The 20,687-nt window shown below is 45.5% G+C and overlaps 1 long non-coding RNA gene across 5 annotated transcripts in view; it reads left to right on the plus strand.

Annotated features, from left to right (window-relative positions):
* LOC140214387 (uncharacterized) overlaps positions 1-20,687 on the plus strand; it is a 227,918-nt gene that overhangs the window by 205,861 nt on the left and 1,370 nt on the right. For 2 of the 5 annotated variants that reach the window (XR_011891329.1, XR_011891333.1), the window contains 2 exons: positions 1,986-2,082; positions 4,461-4,668. The exons of 1 other annotated variant lie outside the window; for it this stretch is intronic. This is a non-coding gene — a long non-coding RNA (uncharacterized lncRNA). Of the gene's footprint in view, positions 1-1,985; positions 2,083-4,460; positions 4,669-20,687 lie in introns of those variants that run through there. 2 more of the 5 variants (XR_011891331.1, XR_011891330.1) reach the window with 2 other exon arrangements.

Here is a 20,687-nt window from a genome sequence, read left to right on the forward strand (position 1 = left end):
CAGAGTCTTCCGCGAGATTCCGACGTCGCCGGTGAAGGCTGCAGTAGCACAAGTGTTGGAAAGAAAGAAGTACTGTATTTGCTTCATACGCTGACGTGTTTGAGCACGTGCTCTAAGTGGCAGTAGAAAATAACTGCTCACAACTGATGTAAAACCTGTGACTATTTAACGCAAACTCATGACATCATCCTACCCCTAAATAAAAGAGCTTGCGACAAATACAGAAATAGGTAAAAAACTGATTTGTTCTACCTCTTTTATGTAGTTCAAGAGACAGAAAGGGTAAATGGCTAAACTAGTTGCACCTTTGGATGTTTCTTTGTGGGCGACTAGATGCCTTACCTGCTGTTGGTTTATTCTTTATTGACAGCAACTCATGAGTAGCTCTTTCTTGTTCTTCCGAGAGCTGCTTTTTTTACGTGTCCTTTTGTGCACTGTTCTTTTCTAACATTACCCGCCGTGGTTGCTCAGTGGCTATGGTGTTGGGCTGCTGAGCACGAGGTCGCGGGATCGAATCCCGGCCACGGCGGCCGCATCTCAATGGGGGCGAAAACACCCGTGTACATAGATTTAGGTGCACGTTAAAGAACCCCAGGTGGTCTAAATTTCCGGAGTCCTCCACTACGGCGTGCCTCATAATCAGAGAGTGGTTTTGGCACGTAAAGCCCCATAATTTATTTTATTTTCTAACATTGGTTGAGTGTCCTTTGTAGCTTTGCTTCATGATGCGCGAAGGTTAAAGCTATCCCGAGTGCCTCATGATCGAGCACAACACTCTTGCGTCCGAAGATGCTGACGCTTATCGCACCACGATAGTTAGTTCGCGAAACCTATCGAGCCATCCTACATGATGAAGCCTTGTACGATGCGGCGGTAAACGAATGTTTATCTTTCAATGGTTGCTTGGAGGCGCTTGAGTAGCGGCGTGCGAGCGTGCATCTATTTCACATTTTGCGTGTTTCGCGGGCTTTTGTTTTTTCTTCAAGAAAACAACAAGGCACACTTCAGCACGAAATAAATACTTGATTATTAGGTTATTTAAGGTGCCCTTTAACATTGTAATTGACATGTCTGGCATTCAAGCAATAATTATAATCTTCACTAATTAAAAGCAATTAATACTTCGTGATGAAAAAAAAAAGCTGGCTGTAAGTACACATGAGTGCCTCTACTATGCAGTTGGTACGATTTCGCTTGGTTTTTTTTTAGACTTTGTCCAAATTAACTGGGACCCTCATTATATGGCCACAAATAGTCGCTTGGGGTGAAGAGTGTCTGTTTTGAGTCAATTGCCCGCTACTCAATGACTGGTGTCAATGAGCCCCAAGGCTCTCAAGAGGACAAGCCTATTTTATACAGCTGTGCATATTCTATTATTTGTGTATTTCCTTCCATGTTTACAACTAGATGAAAGCAGCCTGTAATACAGCATTTTCATGATTAATAGCATTAAAACAGCATTTACTGTTGCCAAACACATTTGATGCACTGACCGGTGTCGAGAAGTATTCAGAGCCAACGTTGAGTCACCTGGCTTCGTATTCGGTGAGGTCTCGAATTGATGTGTTCATCAGCTGGCCAAGGCCTAGGACTTCGAGAAGAGCATTGATCTGTAGGGACATAATGTATTTTTCTTGCCACTACACTGTCTTAGTAGCATTGTTAACAGACATAATATCGACGAGGTCATCGGTAAGAACTCCAATGCACACACCAAAAACATGGTACCTAAATCTTACTTTTATTTTAAAGACAAATTTAAAGGTGATGCACTTTCGCGCCAATGTTATATGGGTCCAGGTTGCACCGTTTGTGAGTCAGTAGAGTGGCATACTGGGTAATTTGTTGTTTGTCGAAATAAATAAAGGAATGAAGGGCATGAATTTATTGCTGATTGCGTTGTGACGTGGCTGTAACTGTTTAGCGAAGTCAGATAATCAATAAGGTCAGGCAGACACGAATGCTGCGATTGTCTCTGGACTTAGTGTTCCTCGCAGGTGTACCTCTTTCCTGAAGCAGCGAGGTGAACAGCATCCTCTGCCACATGCTCATGGCAGACAAGACGTGCCAGCTGCGAACAACGTAGGCCACACAGTGATCCAGCCTTGTGGATGGCATGAACAGTCCGTTGAACGACGTTCCCGCGCAGCCGGCTACTCCACTTTGGATGTCGGTTGAAGAGGATGTCCCGTAGGGCGCAATCTTCTTGTTCTGCATTCCGAAGTGCAAATATATATATAATGCATCTTGAGATATAAGAAATTATTGGGTATAACCAATTACGGGAAAAATTCTCGAGTGTTTTCGCCTTTATCAACGTGTACGCATATAAAACAATATGCATATCCCACGCACCGTGGGAATCGTGGTAAGCAAAGTTTCTGTGCTATTTGCTTTAATTGGCGGTAATTAGCGGTGATGTTGACGGCGAATGTTTCATTTCTTCAACGTTTTGTCCAACACGAGAGTGGTGAGTGGATGTTAAATGTTACCTTGCGTGCACCACTGCTGTCTGTATGTCTACGTATGTACACGAACACAAAGGAGAAGTATTTGTTTGAGACATTGTTGCGCAGCATATTTTATAACCTCTGAGAGGGTTGAGCCTTGTCATTGCCTCACGTGGCACGTCGCATCATGACAGAAGCATTAAGCTTGGATTCGTTTATAGGGCAGTACGTGCCAAAACCACAAGGCAGGCTGTGGTGGCGCACTCCAAATTAATTTTGGCACCATGGTGTTCTATAACGCGTCCCTAAATCAAAGTGCGCGAGCGTTCTTTAATTCGCCCCGTGGAAATTCGGCTGCGTGGTCTGGATGAAATCCACCACCTCGAGCAATGCCATCGCCGCAAAGCTACCGCGGCGGGCACAGAAGTGTTGATTTAACGTGTGACCGCTTCCCTTGTGTCACTAGACCCTACGGTGTGCTTTAATTAATGCCGCTCTGCTTCTGCACACCCTACATAAGTTGTCCGCTAGACATATTTGCATGGTTTTGTTTTTCAGACATAGCAGAAACGCAACACCGCACCTTGAAATTAAGTTTATCCAGCACTTCTTTGCCTTCTCACAACACCCTCTCCTATCCCCCCCTTCCCTTGTATTTGTATTGGAAGTACGAGCGAAGAGTGGCGAGGCTGTTATTCACTCGTTTCTCGACTTTTATTTGGCAGCAGTTAACATTTAGGAAAATCATTGAAAAATATTCGAATTTAAGATTAGTGAGTATTCGAAGAGCGAATCGTATAGGACACGATTAGTTTCGTTATTCGAAAGTTTGAAATATTTGCACACACTTAGTAATTTGTGAGTATGGCTTATGCAACACCCTTTTAAACATCGTCAACATTTAAATGTAAGCTATAAAATTGCATATTGAATTGGTCCACTCTAAATGCCCTAGCAGATGCCATTTTCAGATCTGCGATATCTGGCTTTAGTGTAGAGTTACGTATTCGTATACTTCACGGTGCTTTTTTTTTTTTAAGGCTTGCAGCTGTTCGACAAATTTTGTAAAGAAAGCACTTGAGGTCCTTAATCGAAATTTTGCTGCGCAGACGTGCTGGAATTTAACTCTCTATCTCTCAAACGTAACATACTTCATTCATTCAAAAAGGCCCAGCCGTGGTCTCGCCAAATCATTTTTTCGTTTTACGTACATCCGAATGAATAAATAGTCCTTTCAGGCAAATGGGCGTGGTCAGATTACGCGTACAGTACGAGCAGGTAAAACAGTAAAACCGCATGACACTACATGCGTGTATGCCGGTATAGGCTGGATAACGCAATGTTGGGATGCATTCTCAGACCTTAAAAGCTCATCACTTTCTTTGGCTACCGTTACGGGAGCGTGCTTGCGTATTAGTCCGAGCCAACGTATCCGTCACGACTGACGTCACTTGCAAAAGTATGCGCCGGAGCCGGGAGAGGGAAGCGGTGGGAGACGAGAACGGGAGTTTTGTGACCTTCGAAGGTATCGATAATGTGTCCAGTTGTCTAGTTTGCATGTAGCGTACTATAGTTACTTTAGACGCCGTGGTCGACATTCCGTACGCGGCGCTATTGGCACCGGGGTCCGTAAATTTCGACTTCCCGTTGTTCATAGCACTGACTGTCTATGGAGCAGTATACAAATTCATGATAAACGACATGATTTTTGCCGCAAGTTAAAACACAGAAAAAAGGAAGACACATAAAGACAACGCGGGCGGCACTTCCAACTTAGTTTGGGCTGTGACCCATGAATATATACATGTCTTTATGTGTCTTCCTTTTTTGTGTGTTTTAACTTGCAGCTAAAAAAAGATGTCTTTTAGCAAGCATCAACTATGCCAACAAGCAGTTCTGTTGAAACAAATTCCTGATAACTGAGTAAAACATGCGACAACCATTTATTTCTTCCTGAAGGAGTTGTGAGCCCTCTCAAATGTATTGCGTTTTTACTTTTTTTTTACACAGTTCCAGAGCAGCGCGCTCCGTGAAAGCGGCGATGATGGCGAGGATCTCCCCACCACGGACTTCGTACGACAGTCCCTCGAGAAGGAGCAACTTTGTGCGTGGTCCGCCGCAATGCCGCTGGAGCACTCGGGCTGGAGCGGTCCAACACGAACGTCAGGTGTCGAACCTGCGTCAGACCGGTCACATCTACCGTAACGACGAAGTGGCCATGGACACTATTGCCCGCAATTCTGGCATACACGTAGTTACGGAAATATAAAAAGAAAAACACTCCGAACAGCACTGTCAATAAGGCGAGAATTACAACGATAAGGGCGATGTGTAACGCCGATGATGTGCGCGATAACTCCCAGGTCACGTTCCACGAGTTGAACTATAGGCGTTGGAAGTGCTGCAGCTCCCGTGTAGCCTAAGGATAGTAGCGAAGGGGGGGAGTCATCGGAATATAGAACCGATGATACGAGGGCTAACCTCATTAACGAGCTCAGGAAAGTCAAGAAGTCAAATGGGAAAGTCAAGAAGTCAAATGTTCGTCGAATACTTGGGTTGGCATGGATAGCTCAAAAAATCAAAAGATGGGCGAAGTCTCAGGTAAGTGATTCTCCGCGTGTCGCGAATGCCCCACCATCTTCTGAGTAGGAACGCATCACTGCTGCCGTTGTCGCTCGTTTATACTTTCGTTCTTCACCATCAGCTCATCTAACGTAACGTAGACTAAGGCACGACACTATCACGCAGCCTAACACGCAACACAAGTTCAACTGCTTTCACTAACCACTCGCATGAGCTCTGTCTTCTCGTGCTGATCTAATTTCGGTGTGCAAATCTGTTCAAGTAGAACATATTGGCACATAACGGCAGGCTGGGTGCAACTGGACACGTTCAAGTGTTCCAAGTTATCTGTCACGCGTACTAGTAAAATCTGCACGTGACCTTTAGCAATGCCTCGAGCGTAAAGAGGAAGCTTATAACTACCTTCGTTTCTGGATGAAAGATGGCGCCCTTGATGAGACTAAGACTGACCCTGGATGAGGCTAAGGTTTTGCAGCGTGTTCCCCGGCGCAGCCTTCGAGGTCGCGCGAAGCCTTGCGAAACCGATGTTACTCCGAAAGTCCTTGCTCGAGAATATCGTCCCTGTAGTTTTGTGAAAATGGTGCTAGGAGCGCACCAAAACGGCTTCTGTTAGTAAAAACTCATTTCGCGAATAGCACCTCCTGATGTGAATATCTCAGCCAAATGTTCTGGTCTTACGCGGCCCGTACGTCACTTTTTTCTCAAGTTCTGCGTTTTGAAGCAAGGCCGCCTTCTCATCCGTTTCGAAAGGCCCTAACGGCTTGCACACATGCTTAGATGTGTCGCCAGGTGCAAAAACTCTCATATCTCATAAAATCCTGCTATTGGCTCATAGCTGGCGATAATAACGCTGTCTGGATCATTTTACTTCTTCCCACTGCTACTGTGTAATTTATTGACGCAGTTTAAAAAATTTACTCGCCGTGGCGGCCCTGCGAAAATGGATGTCCAACTACAGCTACTGAGGAGGGGTATGCAATGCTTTATTGCTTGAGATTAATAGGAATGATAATGTATGGTAATGCTAATAATGGGAGTAATGGTAATCTTGCTTGTATGCCGCCACTGGTCGTACTGCCGTTTCCTTCCCTTTGCCACTCACACCTCGTATTTACGGTCCTGCCCGTGGGTGATATGTGTTTACTACCCATAGCAAAATGCTAGTGACGGCAATTCCCACGTCGTTAGCTGCCGTCGCCTTAGCAGCCTACGCCATAGAGATCTTTACCTGGAAACGTATGCGGGAAGCGCTACGTGCTTCGCATTGTTGTGAGGAGCGCCTTATCATCAAATATGCGGTTCGGATGTTTGTTTTCTGCATGGTCTTTATTGAAACGAATCAGTTTCTGCATGTTGTATGCGTAATTTCAATGACTGGACTATTTTCGCTTTACTTTGCTGTGTGCTTGAAGCCTGATTCACCTCCGACGTGGCTCGGGCGGGTGATGCACTACCTCCAGGATCGGCCCGCACTTTTGCTGCCCACGGAGATGGACGCGAAAAATGCCGACCAACGAGAGCCAAGCAGCTTCGCCGTAATGAACACGCTGAAGTAAGCGAAACTGCGTTTCAAATTTCGTTAAGAGTTGCGTACTTCCCGAAGCACGACTACCGTACGTACTACCTCGATATATCACCAGCTAACGCTCAACCACGATCACCCGCGTAACATTGAAGCTTTGACCACGCCAGGTCTCGCTAACTTGAATTAGTTTTGAATACGGAACTAGCCTCGACCCAAGCACAAATTTAGGATCAGGCCACATGTACGCTTGACAGCACGCGCTCGCACTTGGCTAGAAGTATTGGCAGAGTTTGCTTTGTATTGAGAAATTGCGCAAACCGTAGAATTTAGATGTGGTTACTATTTGTCGGAAAAACTGGCGCAGGTCTCATTAAGAAGCTGTTTCCCAAGGTGTCTAGCCAGGAGCAACCAGGAGCGAGCGGCACTGGGCAGGTGTAGTCTGGCCTGGACTTTGGTGTTGTCACAGGCTAGTTGAGTGGTTGAAGTAGCGCAATTTTGCCAGGCCCGACGGCTACTACATCGACAAGCAGTGGGGCCATGGTTTCCTGGCTACTCGAACGTTCTGGTGTTAGTAGACGATCCCAATCAATGTATTTTATGCCAAAACGGGGATAACTAGGTGATATTTATATACAGAAGGAGGTCCCGCAGTTAGAATCTTAAATGAGGCCTCCTGTGCATAACACTTATTCAAACCACCACGGCAACTTGCAAAATCTTCGATAGTAAAAGGGTTTACGATGCAGGGCACAAAGGAGCACAAAAACAGCAGTTGAATGCCTTGAACAATAACAAGGCTGTGGATTTGTAAATATTAGAGAAACTACATGGAAATGTTCTTCAAAATTAGAGTAAAACCCCTGAAAAAGGAAAGTTGGATGAAGTTGAAAGTGCTGAAGTTCTGTATGAAACTTTTGAGCGTTCAGCAATATTACAGGAATTGGTAATGCGTACCAGAGAGCAAGCTCAGGAGAGTGATGACTGCTTGCGTAATTTGTGCGAACGCTTGGAAGAAAAAAGTTATTTTCTGCAAATCTAGCTTTGTTTATATTAAGATGAGATTCCCTTGCTATGATGGCTACTGGAATATTATGTCTCCATGCCCTAAAAATAAAAATGGCAAAGTTACATTTAAGAATATCAGTCACGCTCAAAGTATTACGTGCATGTAATAACTGTTATGCACTTGTGCTACGAGACGTTAGGTGACTTATTTTTCGCGATGATTTAATGCTATAGCTAATGTCAAGGTGAGCACAAAAGCATAATGCAGCGTCATGAGCACAGAAAATGAGAAATATGGCCATGCCTTAATTAGAGCACGTCGCGTACACCATTTTCTCTTGCCCCGTCAGCTATGTGAAGGTCAAATTTCAGAAGACATTTTTAAGCTTGTAGCGCAGCTCAGAAAGAGCAAAAAGGAAGGTGGTAGGGGTAATGAAAGGGAACGGAAAACAGAGTGAAAACACTCACTCTGTTTTCCGTTCCCTTTCATTACCCCTATACCACCTTCCTTTTTGCCCTTTCTGAGCTGCGCTGCTAGCTAAAAAAGTCATGACATACCAACTCGCCCAAACTGCCACGCTTCAGAAGGCGATCAAATTCTACACCTAAACAGCAGCAATGATGAACCATTCTGATCAATAGGTTGTTGATGGAAATGGAATAAAGGTGCTCAAGCAATCGCTAATGTCAGGTAAAGACGACAAAATTGGGGTTGTTGTGATCATTCTTCAGCTTACGACGTCCGCATTGCTTCAATATTTCCTCATTATCTTCATTTAGCTTACTTATTAGCGTTGTTACACAATTGTTAGAACTATAGTGGTGTAATCAGCGTAAGATTGCATTTCGATGAGGAGAGGCAACTAGACAGATCTTCATATAAATTGGGAAAAATAGGGGCTCCTATGTTAGTAGTACGTTCTTTAGAGTAGTATCAAGAAATGCTAACGACTAGTTCTGTATCTTACAACTCCGGATTAGAAGTGCAGCCTCATTTCTGCAAAAATACGATGAAAGTATTTTTGGGAACTGCGAAAGAAGCTTTCTTACGGATAATTAGATCATACAGCTCCTGACTAGTTATAATTAGTTGTGCTACAAAGAAAATTTCTTTGTTAAGTACAACTCTCTAGCTTGAAGTCTTTCTCAAAATTAAGCTATTGTAAACGCGTAGAATGATAGCATTGTAATCGGTGATGTCTGTGTTAGCAATGCCAGGGCCGGTGGGTCGGTTGAGTTCGAAAATGCATGATCAATAAAGGTGCCATAGGCATTCTTAGCGAAGTGAATAGGGAGAGTACTTAAACATTCATACCCAAAACAGTGAAAAAAGGTGGTCAAATAGAACGCTTAGGCAACGTGGTATCCAACAAGGGAATTTTGATATCGTTGAACTTAACATGCGATACATTTTCCATGGCTTGACGAAAGCCACAACAGAACTCAGTAACTTAGCAGAGGTTGAGTGAAAAGTATTCATAGCTGCACAAACTCGTCTCTCTCTGAGGATACGATAGTCGCGCATCATGAACTTATTCAGCGCCGATGACTGGTAAGGAGCCATGGTGGATGGTAATTGCAACGAAGGGCCAGAATACAGGCTGTTACATGGCCAGAGGAAGGTCAGACTCCTTTACTGCGGCAGCATAGCGAGCACTAGTGCCGCTGCTGCGAAGAATGGTCGACGGTAGATGAAGGCGGCCTTTAACTAGCGATACCGTAACTAGCCAGCCCTACCCGGTGGTCCTTTGTGAAGATCTTGCTTCGCAAGATCGCCTGCTTGATGACACAAGGGGTTGACCCAACAGAAGCGGCGAATTCTGTGCAACGCGATAAGAATATGTGAGCTAGTGCATTAGCGCTACTACCGTTGCTGCCAAGTAAATGATCTATACAGTTGTCAACAGTGCGATAGTCCTACTGGTGGAAGTACGTAATTCATAGGGAACTTCGAAACGCAGTTCCTTGCTTCAGAGTGTACGTTAAGCTACGACAAAAATATGCACAGTAATGGTAGTGTATGATGAAATTTGTCAGCCCGAAAAGAGTGAGAATGATGTTGAAAAAAGCATGTGAGAGAAAGGCGACTTCATGCTCCGCTTGCGAGCTCCTGGCTTCGCACACGACTGAAAATTTGACGATGTTCACAGCAGCAGCGCATGCAATCCGCGTACCTTTTGTTTGTTTATCAGCACCCTTTTACCCCTAGAATGTCTAACGCACCTTTTGTATGCTGGAACGTTTGAGACCTTGAAATTCGAATTTGCGCATGTAAAACGTAAGTGGCGATATTAATAGGCTGGAGTCGAATGCCAATAGTGGATAAGCTTACGAGTCCCATCACCAATGAAAATGCTGATTGTTTTGATTTGTTTATTCAATTCATTTAGTATAAATGCACTCTTCATGGCGAGAAATAAAGGTGTACAAAATCTTTGGATTTACTCTGATGTAAATCCAAAACTGTGTTGTCATTTTTCTTGGATGCCTTCAACAGCGAACTCTGCAATGTAAGTATTAGGAAACTTTAGCAGCAAGCGGCCTCATAACGGGACAACAGCACGTGACCTACTGCAATTTGGGCAATGCATGTGTATCACTTACCACAGGTAGAGTCTATTGAATGTGTCAGGGTGACTTATCACGCGCCTCTGAACTGATCTGTCCTCGCGTGTGTGTAGGCGGAAAAGGTACAGGTAACGTTGGCGATTTGCGTAGGCGAACAGTGTAGGCAAAAACCGATATGTGCGTTTTGTTTTTTCTTTTAAGGCTCGTTCACGCACTTTGCTTTTGTGTTCTGATGTGGAATTCTGCCTACGGGAGGAACAATCAGGGTAGTTTAGCCAGTGTGGTAATTGTAGGCATTCTCTTTACGGGCTTCAATGGCTTCGTGACCTTGCAGTGCGACCTTTGAGAACGTAAAGTTTGAACGAACTACCCTGCTACAGAGTTTGCACACCAAACCGTGTAGCGGAATGGTAGGTGATGCAAGCGCATGTAACGCTCAGAGGTGAATGCAGTGGAACGTAGCGCCTCCGTGCAGCCAGAATCGGCGCAACAGGTGTATCCGCGTGCATGTTCAAAACCGACCACACCTCATCGCTGATGAACCCCCCCCCCCCCCTTCCCGAATGCATGTCAAAACCGACGGGACCTCATCGTTGATGACCCCCCCCCCTCCCCGACTGCATGTCAAAACCGACGGTACCTCATCGTTGATGACCCCCCCCCCCAGGATGCATGTCAAAACCGACGGGACCTCATCGCTGATGACCCCCCCCCCCCCCCCCCCGACTGCATGTCAAAACCGACGGTACCTCATCGTTGATGACCCCCCCCCCCCCCCCCCCCCGACTGCATGTCAAAACCGACGGTACCTCATCGTTGATGACCCCCCCCCCCCCCCCCTCGAATGCATGTCAAAACCGACCGGACCTCATCGCTGATGACCCCCCCCCGAATGCATGTCAAAACCGACTGGACCTCATTGTTGATGACCCCCCCCCCCCCTCCCCCGACAGCATGTGAAAACCGACGGTACCTCATCTCTGATGACCCCCCCCCCCCCCGACTGCATGTGAAAACCGACGGTACCTCATCGCTGATGACCCACCCCCCGCCTGCATGTCAAAACCGACGGTACCTCATCGTTGATGACCCCCCCCCCCCCCCCCCCCCCCCGTATGCATGTCAAAACCGACCGGACCTCATCGCTGATGACCCCCCCCCCCCCCCCCCCCCCGAGTGCATGTGAAAACCGACGGTACCTCATCGCTGATGACCCCCCCCCCCCCCCCCGACTGCATGTCAAAACCGACGGTACCTCATCGTTGATGACCCCCCCCCCCCATGCATGTCAAAACCGACCGGACCTCGTCGCTGATGACCCCCCCCCATCCGAATGCACGTGGAAACAGACCGGACGACGTCGCTGACCACCTCCCGCCCCTGAACTGCACCGACAATGACGTCCGGGCTGTTACCACATACATATACGGCCGGGGGGGGGGGGGGGATATTGGTGATGAGGTGCGGTCGGTTTTTACATGCAAAAGGGGGGGGGGGGGATGGTCGTCAGCGCCGTCGTATGGTCGGTTTCAACATGCACGCGGCTCCATCTATTCGAACGAATCTGGCTGCACGGTGGCGCTACGTTTTACTGCATCCCCCTCTGCGCGTTACATACGCTTGCATCACCTACCATTCCGCTACACGGTTTGGTGTGCAAACTCTGTAGCAGGGTAGTTCGTTCAAACTTTACGTTCTCAAAGATCGCACTGCAAGGTCACGAAGCCATTGAAGCCCTTAAAGACAATGCCTACAATTACCACACTGGCTAAACTACCCTGATCGTTCCTCCCGTAGGCAGAATTCCACATCAGAACACAAAAGCAAAGTGCGTGAACGAGCCTTAAAAGAAAAAAAAAAACGCACATATCGGTTTTTGCCTGCACTGTTCGCCTACGCAAATCGCCAACGTTACCTCTACCTTTTCCGCCTACACAACTCATACTATGCGCCAGTTCAGAGGCGCGTGATAAGTCACCCTGACACATTCAATAGACTCAACCTGTGGTAAGTGATACACATGCATTGCCCACATTGCAGTAGGTCACGTGCTGTTGTCCCGTTATGAGGCCGCTTGCTGCTGAAGTTTCCTAATACTTACATTGCAGAGTTCGCTGTTGAAGGCATCCAAGAAAAATGACAACACAGTTTTGGATTTACATCAGAGTAAATCCAAAGATTTTGTACACCTTTATTTCTCGCCATGAAGAGTGCATTTATACTAAATGAATTGAATAAACAAATCAAAACAATCAGCATTTTCATTGGTGATGGGACTCGTAAGCTTATCCACTATTGGCATTCGACTCCAGCCTATTAATATCGCCACTTACGTTTTACATGCGCAAATTCGAATTTCTAGGTCTCAAACGTTCCAGCATACAAAAGGTGCGTTAGACATTCTAGGGGTAAAAGGGCGCTGATAAACAAACAAAAAGTACGCGGATAACATGCGCTGCTGCTGTGAACATCGTCAAATTTTCAGTCGTGTGCGAAGCCAGGAGCTCGCAAGCGGAGCATGAAGTCGCCTTTCTCTCACATGCTTTTTTCAACATCATTCTCACTCTTTTCGGGCTGACAAATTTCATCATACACTACCATTACTGTGCAAATTTTTGTCGTAGCTTAACGTACAGTCTGAAGCAAGGAACTGCGTTTCGAAGTTCACTATGAATTACGTACTTCCACCAGTAGGACTATCGCACTGTTGACGACTGTATAGATCATTTCCTCGGCAGCAACGGTAGTAGCGCTCACGCACTAGCTCACATATTCCTATCGCGTTGCACAGAATTCGGCGTTTCTGCTGGGTCAACCCCTTGTGTCATCAAGCAGGCGATCTTGCGAAGCAGGACCTTCACAAAGGACCTCCGGGTAGGGCTGGCTAGTCACGGCATCGCTAGTTAAAGGCCGCCTTCATCTACCGTCGACCATTCTTCGCAGCACCTGCACTAGCGCTCTCTATACTGCCGCAGTAAAGGAGTCTGACCTTCCTCTGGTCATGCCACAGCCTGTATTTGGGCCCTTCATTGCAATTACCATCCACCATGGCTTCTTACCAGTCATCTCCGCTGAATAAGTTCATGATGCGTGACTATCGTATCATCAGAGAGAGACGAGTGACTACGGTTGTGCAGCTATGTATACTTTTCACTCACCTTCTGCTTAACTTACTGAGTTCTGTTGTGGCTTTCGTCAAGCGATGGAAAATATATTGCATGTTAAGTGCAACGATATCAAAATTACCTTCTTGGATGCCACGTCGCCTAAGTGTTCTATTTGAGCACCTTTTTCCATAGTTTTGGGTTTGAATATTTATATACTCTCCCTACTCACTTTGCTAAGAATACCGATGGCACCTTTATTGATCACACATTTTCAAACTCAACAGGCCCACTGGGCGCTGGCATTGCTAACACAGACATACCGATTACAACGATATCGTTCTATGCTTTCACAACAGCTTTATCTTTAGACTTCATGCTAGAGAGTTGTACTTGACAAAGAAATCTTCCTTTGTAGCCTACCTAATACTAAATGATGATCTAATTATTTTTAAAAAAGCATTTTTCGCAGTACCCATGGACACTTTTGTCGTATCTTAACTCCCACTCTAACTGAAAATATGCAGAAATGGGGTGCACTTCTAATCCGTAGTTGCAAGATACGGATCAAGTCGTTAGCATTTCTGGATGCTATTCTAAAGAAGCTACTGCTAACATAGGCGGCCCTATTTCTCCTAATTTATTTGGAGATCTGTCTAGTTTCCTCTCCTCATTCAAGTGCATTCTGTATGCTGATGACACATCATATTTAATTCTAATTATATAGTAGCAACGCTAATAAGAAAGGTCTTGAGGAAATATTCACGCGGTGCGAACGTAATAAGCTGCAGAATAATCATAATAAGAGGAATTTTGTCTTTATCTGACATTAGCGATTGCCTGAGCACCTTCGTTGCACTTCCATCAACAGCCAATCGATCAGAGCAGTTGTTCATTGCTCCTGTTTAGGTGTGGAATTTGATCGCCTTCTGAAATTTGACCTTCACGTAGCTAACGGAAAAAGAGGAAATGGTGTATGCACTACGTGTTCTAATTAGGGCACGGCCATATTTCTCATTTTGTATGCTCATGACGCTTCATTGTGGTTTTGCGTTCACCTTGACATTAGCTATAGCACTGAATCATCGGGAAAAATAAGTCACCTAATGTCTGGTAGCACAAGTTCAAATCAGTTATTACATGCACGTAATATTTTGAGTGTCACTGATATTTTTAAATATAACCTTGTCATTTTAATGTTTAGGGCATTAAGCAATATTATCCCAGTAACCATTACAGCAAGGGAATTGCCTCTGAATACAAACAAAACTAGATTGCAGAGAATAACTTTAATTTACCAAGCGTTCGCACATATTAAGGCAACTATCGTCAGCTTTCTTTCTGGAACGCATTACCGATTCCTGTAAAATTTCTGAACGCTCAAAGGTTTCATACAGAACGTCACCACTTTCTTTCAGCTTCATCCTATACTCTCCTTTTTCAGATGTTTTATTTTAACCCTATTATATACAAATCCACATAATTGTTATTGTTCAATGCATTCGACTGCTGTTCTTGCGCTCCTTTGTGTCCTGCCTCCTAACCTCCTAAATCCTCTTATTATCGAACATTTTACTAATTGCCGTGGTGGTTTGGCTAAGTCTTGTCATCGTGCACAGGGGGCCTCATTTCTGACTCTAACTACAGGACCTACTTCTGTATATAAATGTCATCTAACTGTCCCCGTTTTGGCATGAAGTACATTGGGATCGTCCGCTTACACTAAAATGTTAGAGTAGCCATGAAACTTTGGCCTCACTGCTTGCAAATATAGTAGCCGTTGGGCCTCGCATATTTGTCTCAGTTTGAGCACTCAACCAGCCTTTGACGACACCGAACTCAGACCACACGTGCGCAGTGCCGGTCGGTCCGGGCCTCTCCTCACTAGACGCCTTCGCATACTTCGCGTCGTGTTGCGCCACGCCAGCTTGACCAACAAATAGTAGCCGCATCTAAATTCTACGTTGTGTGCAATAGCTCAATACAAAGCGAAGTCTGCCAATGCTTCTAACCAGGAGTGAGCGCGCGCTGTAAAGCGTACATGTGGCCTGATCCTAAATTTGTGCGTGGGTTGAGGCTGGTTGTATACTCAAAACTAATTCAAATTAGTGAGACCCGACGTCCGCATTAGCCGCTAAGCCGCGTGCTCAAAGCTTCCGTGTTACGTGTGGGCGCGGCTGGGTGGGCGCGGCTGAGCGTCAAGAGGCGACAGGTGGCGATATTACGTACGATAGTTGTGCTTTGGGAAGTACGCAACTCTTGACTGAAATTTGAAACGCAGTTTCGCTTACTTCAGCCTGTTTACTACGGCGAAGATGCTAGCCTCTCGTTGGTCGGCACTTTTAGCGTCCATGTCTGTGGGCAGCAAAACTGTGGGCCTATCGTGGAGGTAGTGCATCAGCCGGCCGAACCGCATCGGAGGTGGAACAGGCTTCAAGCACAGAACAAAGTGAAGCGAAAATAGCACACTGCTTGAAATCACACATACAACATGCAGAAACGCATTCGTTTCAATAAAGAACAAGCAGAAAACAAACATCACAACAACATATTTGTTGATAAGGTGCTCCTGCTGACAGTGCGAAGCACGTAGTGCTTCCCGTATACGTTCCCCGCTAAAGATCACTGCTGCGCAAGTTGCTAAGGCGACGGCAGCTTGCCACGCGGGAATTGCCGTCACTAGCATTTTCCTATGGGTAGGCAACACACATGACTCAAGGGCAGGAGCGTAAATACGAGAAGTGAGTGGCAAAGGGAAAAACAAACGGCAGTATGACCAGTGGCGGGATGCAGTCAAGATTACAATTATTCCCATTACTGACATTACCATAAATTATTGTTCGTATCCATACTCTCAAACACTGAAGCATTGCATAGCCCTCCTCAGCAGTTGCAGTGGTGGCTTCGCCGGACATCGACATTCGCAGGGCCGCGACGGCGAGTTAATTTTTTAAACTGCGTCCGTAAATAGACAGTAAGAGTGGCAAAAAGAGGAATGATCCAGACAGCGTTATTAAAGCCAGCTATGAGCCAATAGCAGAATTCTAGGAAAATGTGTGCACTTGACACTTCTAAGCATGTGTGCAAGCAGTTGGGACCTTCGAAACGTATGAGATGGCGGCCTTAATTGAAAACACAGTATTTGTTGAAAAAAGAGACGTCCGCGTCGCGCTCGACCAAAGCATTTGGCTGAGATGTTCACATCAGCGCGTGCTATTCGCGTTATGTTTCACTAACCAGAGAGGCAGTTTTGGTCCGCTCCTAGCGCCACTTTCACAAAAATACAGGGACAACATTCTAGAGCAAAGGTTTTCGGAGTAATACCGTTTTCGCAATACTGCGCACGACTCGCAAGGCTGCACCTGAAAATACGCTGCACAATCTTACCTTCATTGAGGCTCAGTGCAGTGCCCCGCCAGTTCTCGTCCACGAACGGAGCCAGTAATAAGAGTTTGAGAGACTGTCGAACTTTATTAGTTTACACTCTAGCAACATGCAAAGGATGCTGATTGGCGATTCGGCTGCGGCAGTGTAGAAACTTTCAATAGAGTTTTCCACTTGACGCCCTGATAACGGTTATGCTTAGCTGTTACTAGTACAGTTCACGGACAACTTAGAACACCTAAACGTGCCCAGTTAAATCCAGCCTGCCGCAATGCGGTCGTATTTCCTACTTAAAGAGATTTCAAGTGCTGAAACCATCTCGAGAACACACAAATCTAGCGAGCGGGTAATTAGACTAGTTCAACATCAGATTAGGCTACATCACGTCAGGTGAGCTGGCGGGGGTTAAAGAAGGTATAGCATGCGACCACAACGGCAGCAATGCGTTCCTATGCAGAAGACGGCGGGACATTCGCTATGCGTTCCTATGCAGAAGACGGCGGGGCATTCGCAACACGAGTAGAACCACTTACCTGAGACTTCGCCCCCCTTTTGATCTTTTAAGCTGTCCATCTCGACGCCGGGGTTCGACCAAGTTTTGACTTGTCTTTGCTTTGTCTTTAACCACTAGATAATGACCTGAGCGCCCGTACCTGCGGTGTTCTATTTTGATGACCTCCCCCACCCTCCTATTATCCTTAAGCTACCCAGCCGCTTCCCTGCCAACGTATATAATTAGTTCGACTCGGTGCACATGACGTGTGAATCATCGTGCATATCATCGGCATTACACGTCGTCATTATCGCCGAAATTCTGGCCTTATCGCGAGTTCTGCTTCCGGTGTTTGTTCGTTTTATATGTGTGTAAGTAGGCGTTTGCCGGAATTGTAGGTAATGGTGTCAATGGCTACGTCGTCGTGGCGACAAACGTGACCGCTCAGACGCAGGTTCGACACCCGGCGTTGTGAGAGCTGGAGCACTCCAGCATCAGTCAGCGGCACTGCGGCGAACCGGGCACCTAGTTGCGCCTCCTCGAGGGACTGTCATTCAAAGTGCGTGGTGGGGAGATCCTCGCCACCGTCGCCACTTCCGATGCGCGCACTGCTCTGTAACTGTGAAAAAATACAAAAATAGAAATATTTGAGAGTGCTGAGAACTCATTCAGGAATAAATAAACGGTTGTCGCATGTTTTGCTAAGTTTTCAGGAATTTGTATAGTGCTCGACAGACAGCCGGTGCTATGAACAACGGGAAGTCGAAATATATGGACCCCGCGGTGGCTGTAAGCCCCGTACTACAGTACACTTCATATAAACTAGACAACTGGACACGTAATCTAAACCTGCGAATGCAACAATGCTCTCACGGGGGAACACGAGCTTCGAGTTAACGTTCAGCAACAAACGTACCGCGCGACCGATGTGCTCGTCTCCCCAGCGCTGCCTTCTCCCGGCTCGGGCGCACACTTTCCCAAGTGACGTCAGTCGTGACGAATACGTTGGCTCAAGCTAATAGGCGAGCACTCTCCGGTAAAGGTAGCCAAACAAAAGTATGCGCTTTCGAGTCCCGAGCGTGCGGCCCAGCATTGCGTTATCCAGCCTATACCGGTATACACGCATGTACTGTCCTGCGGTTTTATTGACTGTTTTTACTAACTGTCGTGTGGTTTTACTGTTTTATCTGCAAGTGCTGTAAGCGTAATCAGACGACGGTAAATTATCAATTCGGATGCATATAAAACAAATACATGCTTTTGCGAGACAACAGCTGGGCTGTTTTGAAAGAATGAAGTATGTAAGGTTGGAGAGATAGGTAAATTCTACAGCTATGCGCATAAAAATTTTGGTTACGGACCTGAAGTGCTTTTTTCACAAAATATGCCGAACAGCTGCCAGCCTTGAAAAAAAAAAATGCAGCAACGCGAAGTTTACGAATACGTAACTCTGCACCAAGACCAGATACTGCAGACCTGTAAACTTCATCTGTCAGGCCATTTCAAGTGGAGAAATTTAATTTACGAAGTCAGCGCTTGCATTAAATTGTTTACGATGTTTACAAGGGTGTTGCATAAGCCACCCCACTAACAAATTAATTGGTGTGCGCAAATATTGCATACTTTCGAATAATGAAACGAATAGTGTCCTATACGACTCGGTATTTGAATATTTGCGAATCGTAAATGCTTATACATTCCGAATTTTCCTAAATGTTACCTGCCTCAAAATAGAAGTAAAATTGGAAAATAATTACGGCAAACTTTCACCAGTGCGAGCATAGTATATAAACACTACATGGGGAACTTGCGTTGCGAAGCAGGCCACGCAACTTACGTAGCCAGATTAAGCTGTACAGTATTTAATCATATACTTTGAAGAACCCTGTGCATGCGAATAAACTACTACTTTGTTCCTAATGCTCCATTCGTGCGTTTAATGAACAATGCTTCACGAGACATGATGCAATAATAGTAGGAACTTGAACACTTCAGTACCGCAATGTGAACATGCTTTTATATTTGTGAAAACGATTAACATTTATTTAAAAAGCTAACCTAAAGGTGTTCAGTACACGACGCGATTCGATACGAGTCTGGCGCTACATGATTTCTATTCGATTCGGTCTCAAATATTACTATTCGCCCTCTCTCACAATGTAGCAGCATATTTCAAAGCAGTGTAGCGTACATCCGTTTCGTCCAATTATCATGAACTATCGTATAAAGGACTATCGTGTACTGGGGCTTAAGTCGTCCTCCACGACATTCGTCATCAATCTTGCCAATGACTGCTTTACTTAACAATCTGATCTCGCTGCTTTCCGGTCAGGAGCGCTATGCCTCGCTGACGCATGCGTGCGATTCATGACCTGAAAGTACCAGGCAGCATTAAAGAAGTGAAACGCATTCGGGTTTGGGGAGATATGCTGAGTCGCAATGCGTAGAAGTTTTCTGTACCGGGCTGTACTGCACTGTACTGAGAAATGAGCAGTGACGCACACCTATTGTTCCTAGGGCAAGCGAGTACTATACACAGTTCGTAAATACCTTACAGCAATAATTATTAAACGTAAGTCGTTCTATAGCTGCATGTAGGGCAATTCTAGCCTGAAAATTTCGGCCATATTATGGCCCACCTCATGAACAGCAGACAGCTACGCATATTTCAAATATTGAACTGTCGATGGCACACTGCTGCTATCTGAAGTCAACAAAGTTCTTGTCAAAAGCGTAAGTCCTAGTAATGAATCGGCACGGTATGTAAATTATGATACAGAAACTACGCTCTAAAAACAGTTGCACCCTTTGGGGTGTATATTTGCCACACAACAATAATCGTCGCCTCTCTAGCCCGCATTTCCTTTCTTTAACGCTGCGAGCCCGGCACTTCAAAGTCACAAACGGCATGCGCGTTATCAGCATGACACAGTATTCTCGACAGGAAAGTAACGAGAGCAGCGTTTTGAAGAAAGGAAACTGAAGCAAGACAGGGGGCGATTATTGTTGTGTGGCAAATATACACCCCAAAGGGTGCAACTGTTTTCTTAGTGTAGTGCTCCTCTTGAGCTGCTCCCATTGCGAGGCACAAATCAAGATAGTTTAATGAAACATTTATTGTGCAGTCGCGCAATTGTGTACTGTATTGAGCGCCGGTACCTACGTCTTGCAAGTGGGTTATACCTATTTACGTTTCTATCAGTGTACCATCAGCATAAATAGAAACGTGACCACAAGATAACCTAGTCGAATGTCTGTTAGAGTAAATGCATGGACTTGCTCTGTAGTCCGTTGTTAAGCATGAAGTAGTAGTCCGGAGCTTAGATTTCAAAGGCTCAATTGAAACCGCATTTACAAATGCAGGTGTTCTTAAAAACGGATGAATATGTCGGAAGATTTTCGGAATTGTTCACGTTTAAATTTACGCTGATAGTATCCCAAATTCTGCTTTATAAAGTTCAGTACTAGCAAATTATTCCGGAACTCAGGATGGGCCGAAAATCTCGAGCTCAGAAAATAAAAGTTGCTTACAGTATGTTTTGATTATTAATTGCTACAGAATTATGCAGATCAGA

Source organism: Dermacentor andersoni, unplaced genomic scaffold (assembly GCF_023375885.2).
Source record: "Dermacentor andersoni unplaced genomic scaffold, qqDerAnde1_hic_scaffold ctg00000041.1, whole genome shotgun sequence".
NCBI lineage: Eukaryota > Metazoa > Arthropoda > Arachnida > Ixodida > Ixodidae > Dermacentor > Dermacentor andersoni.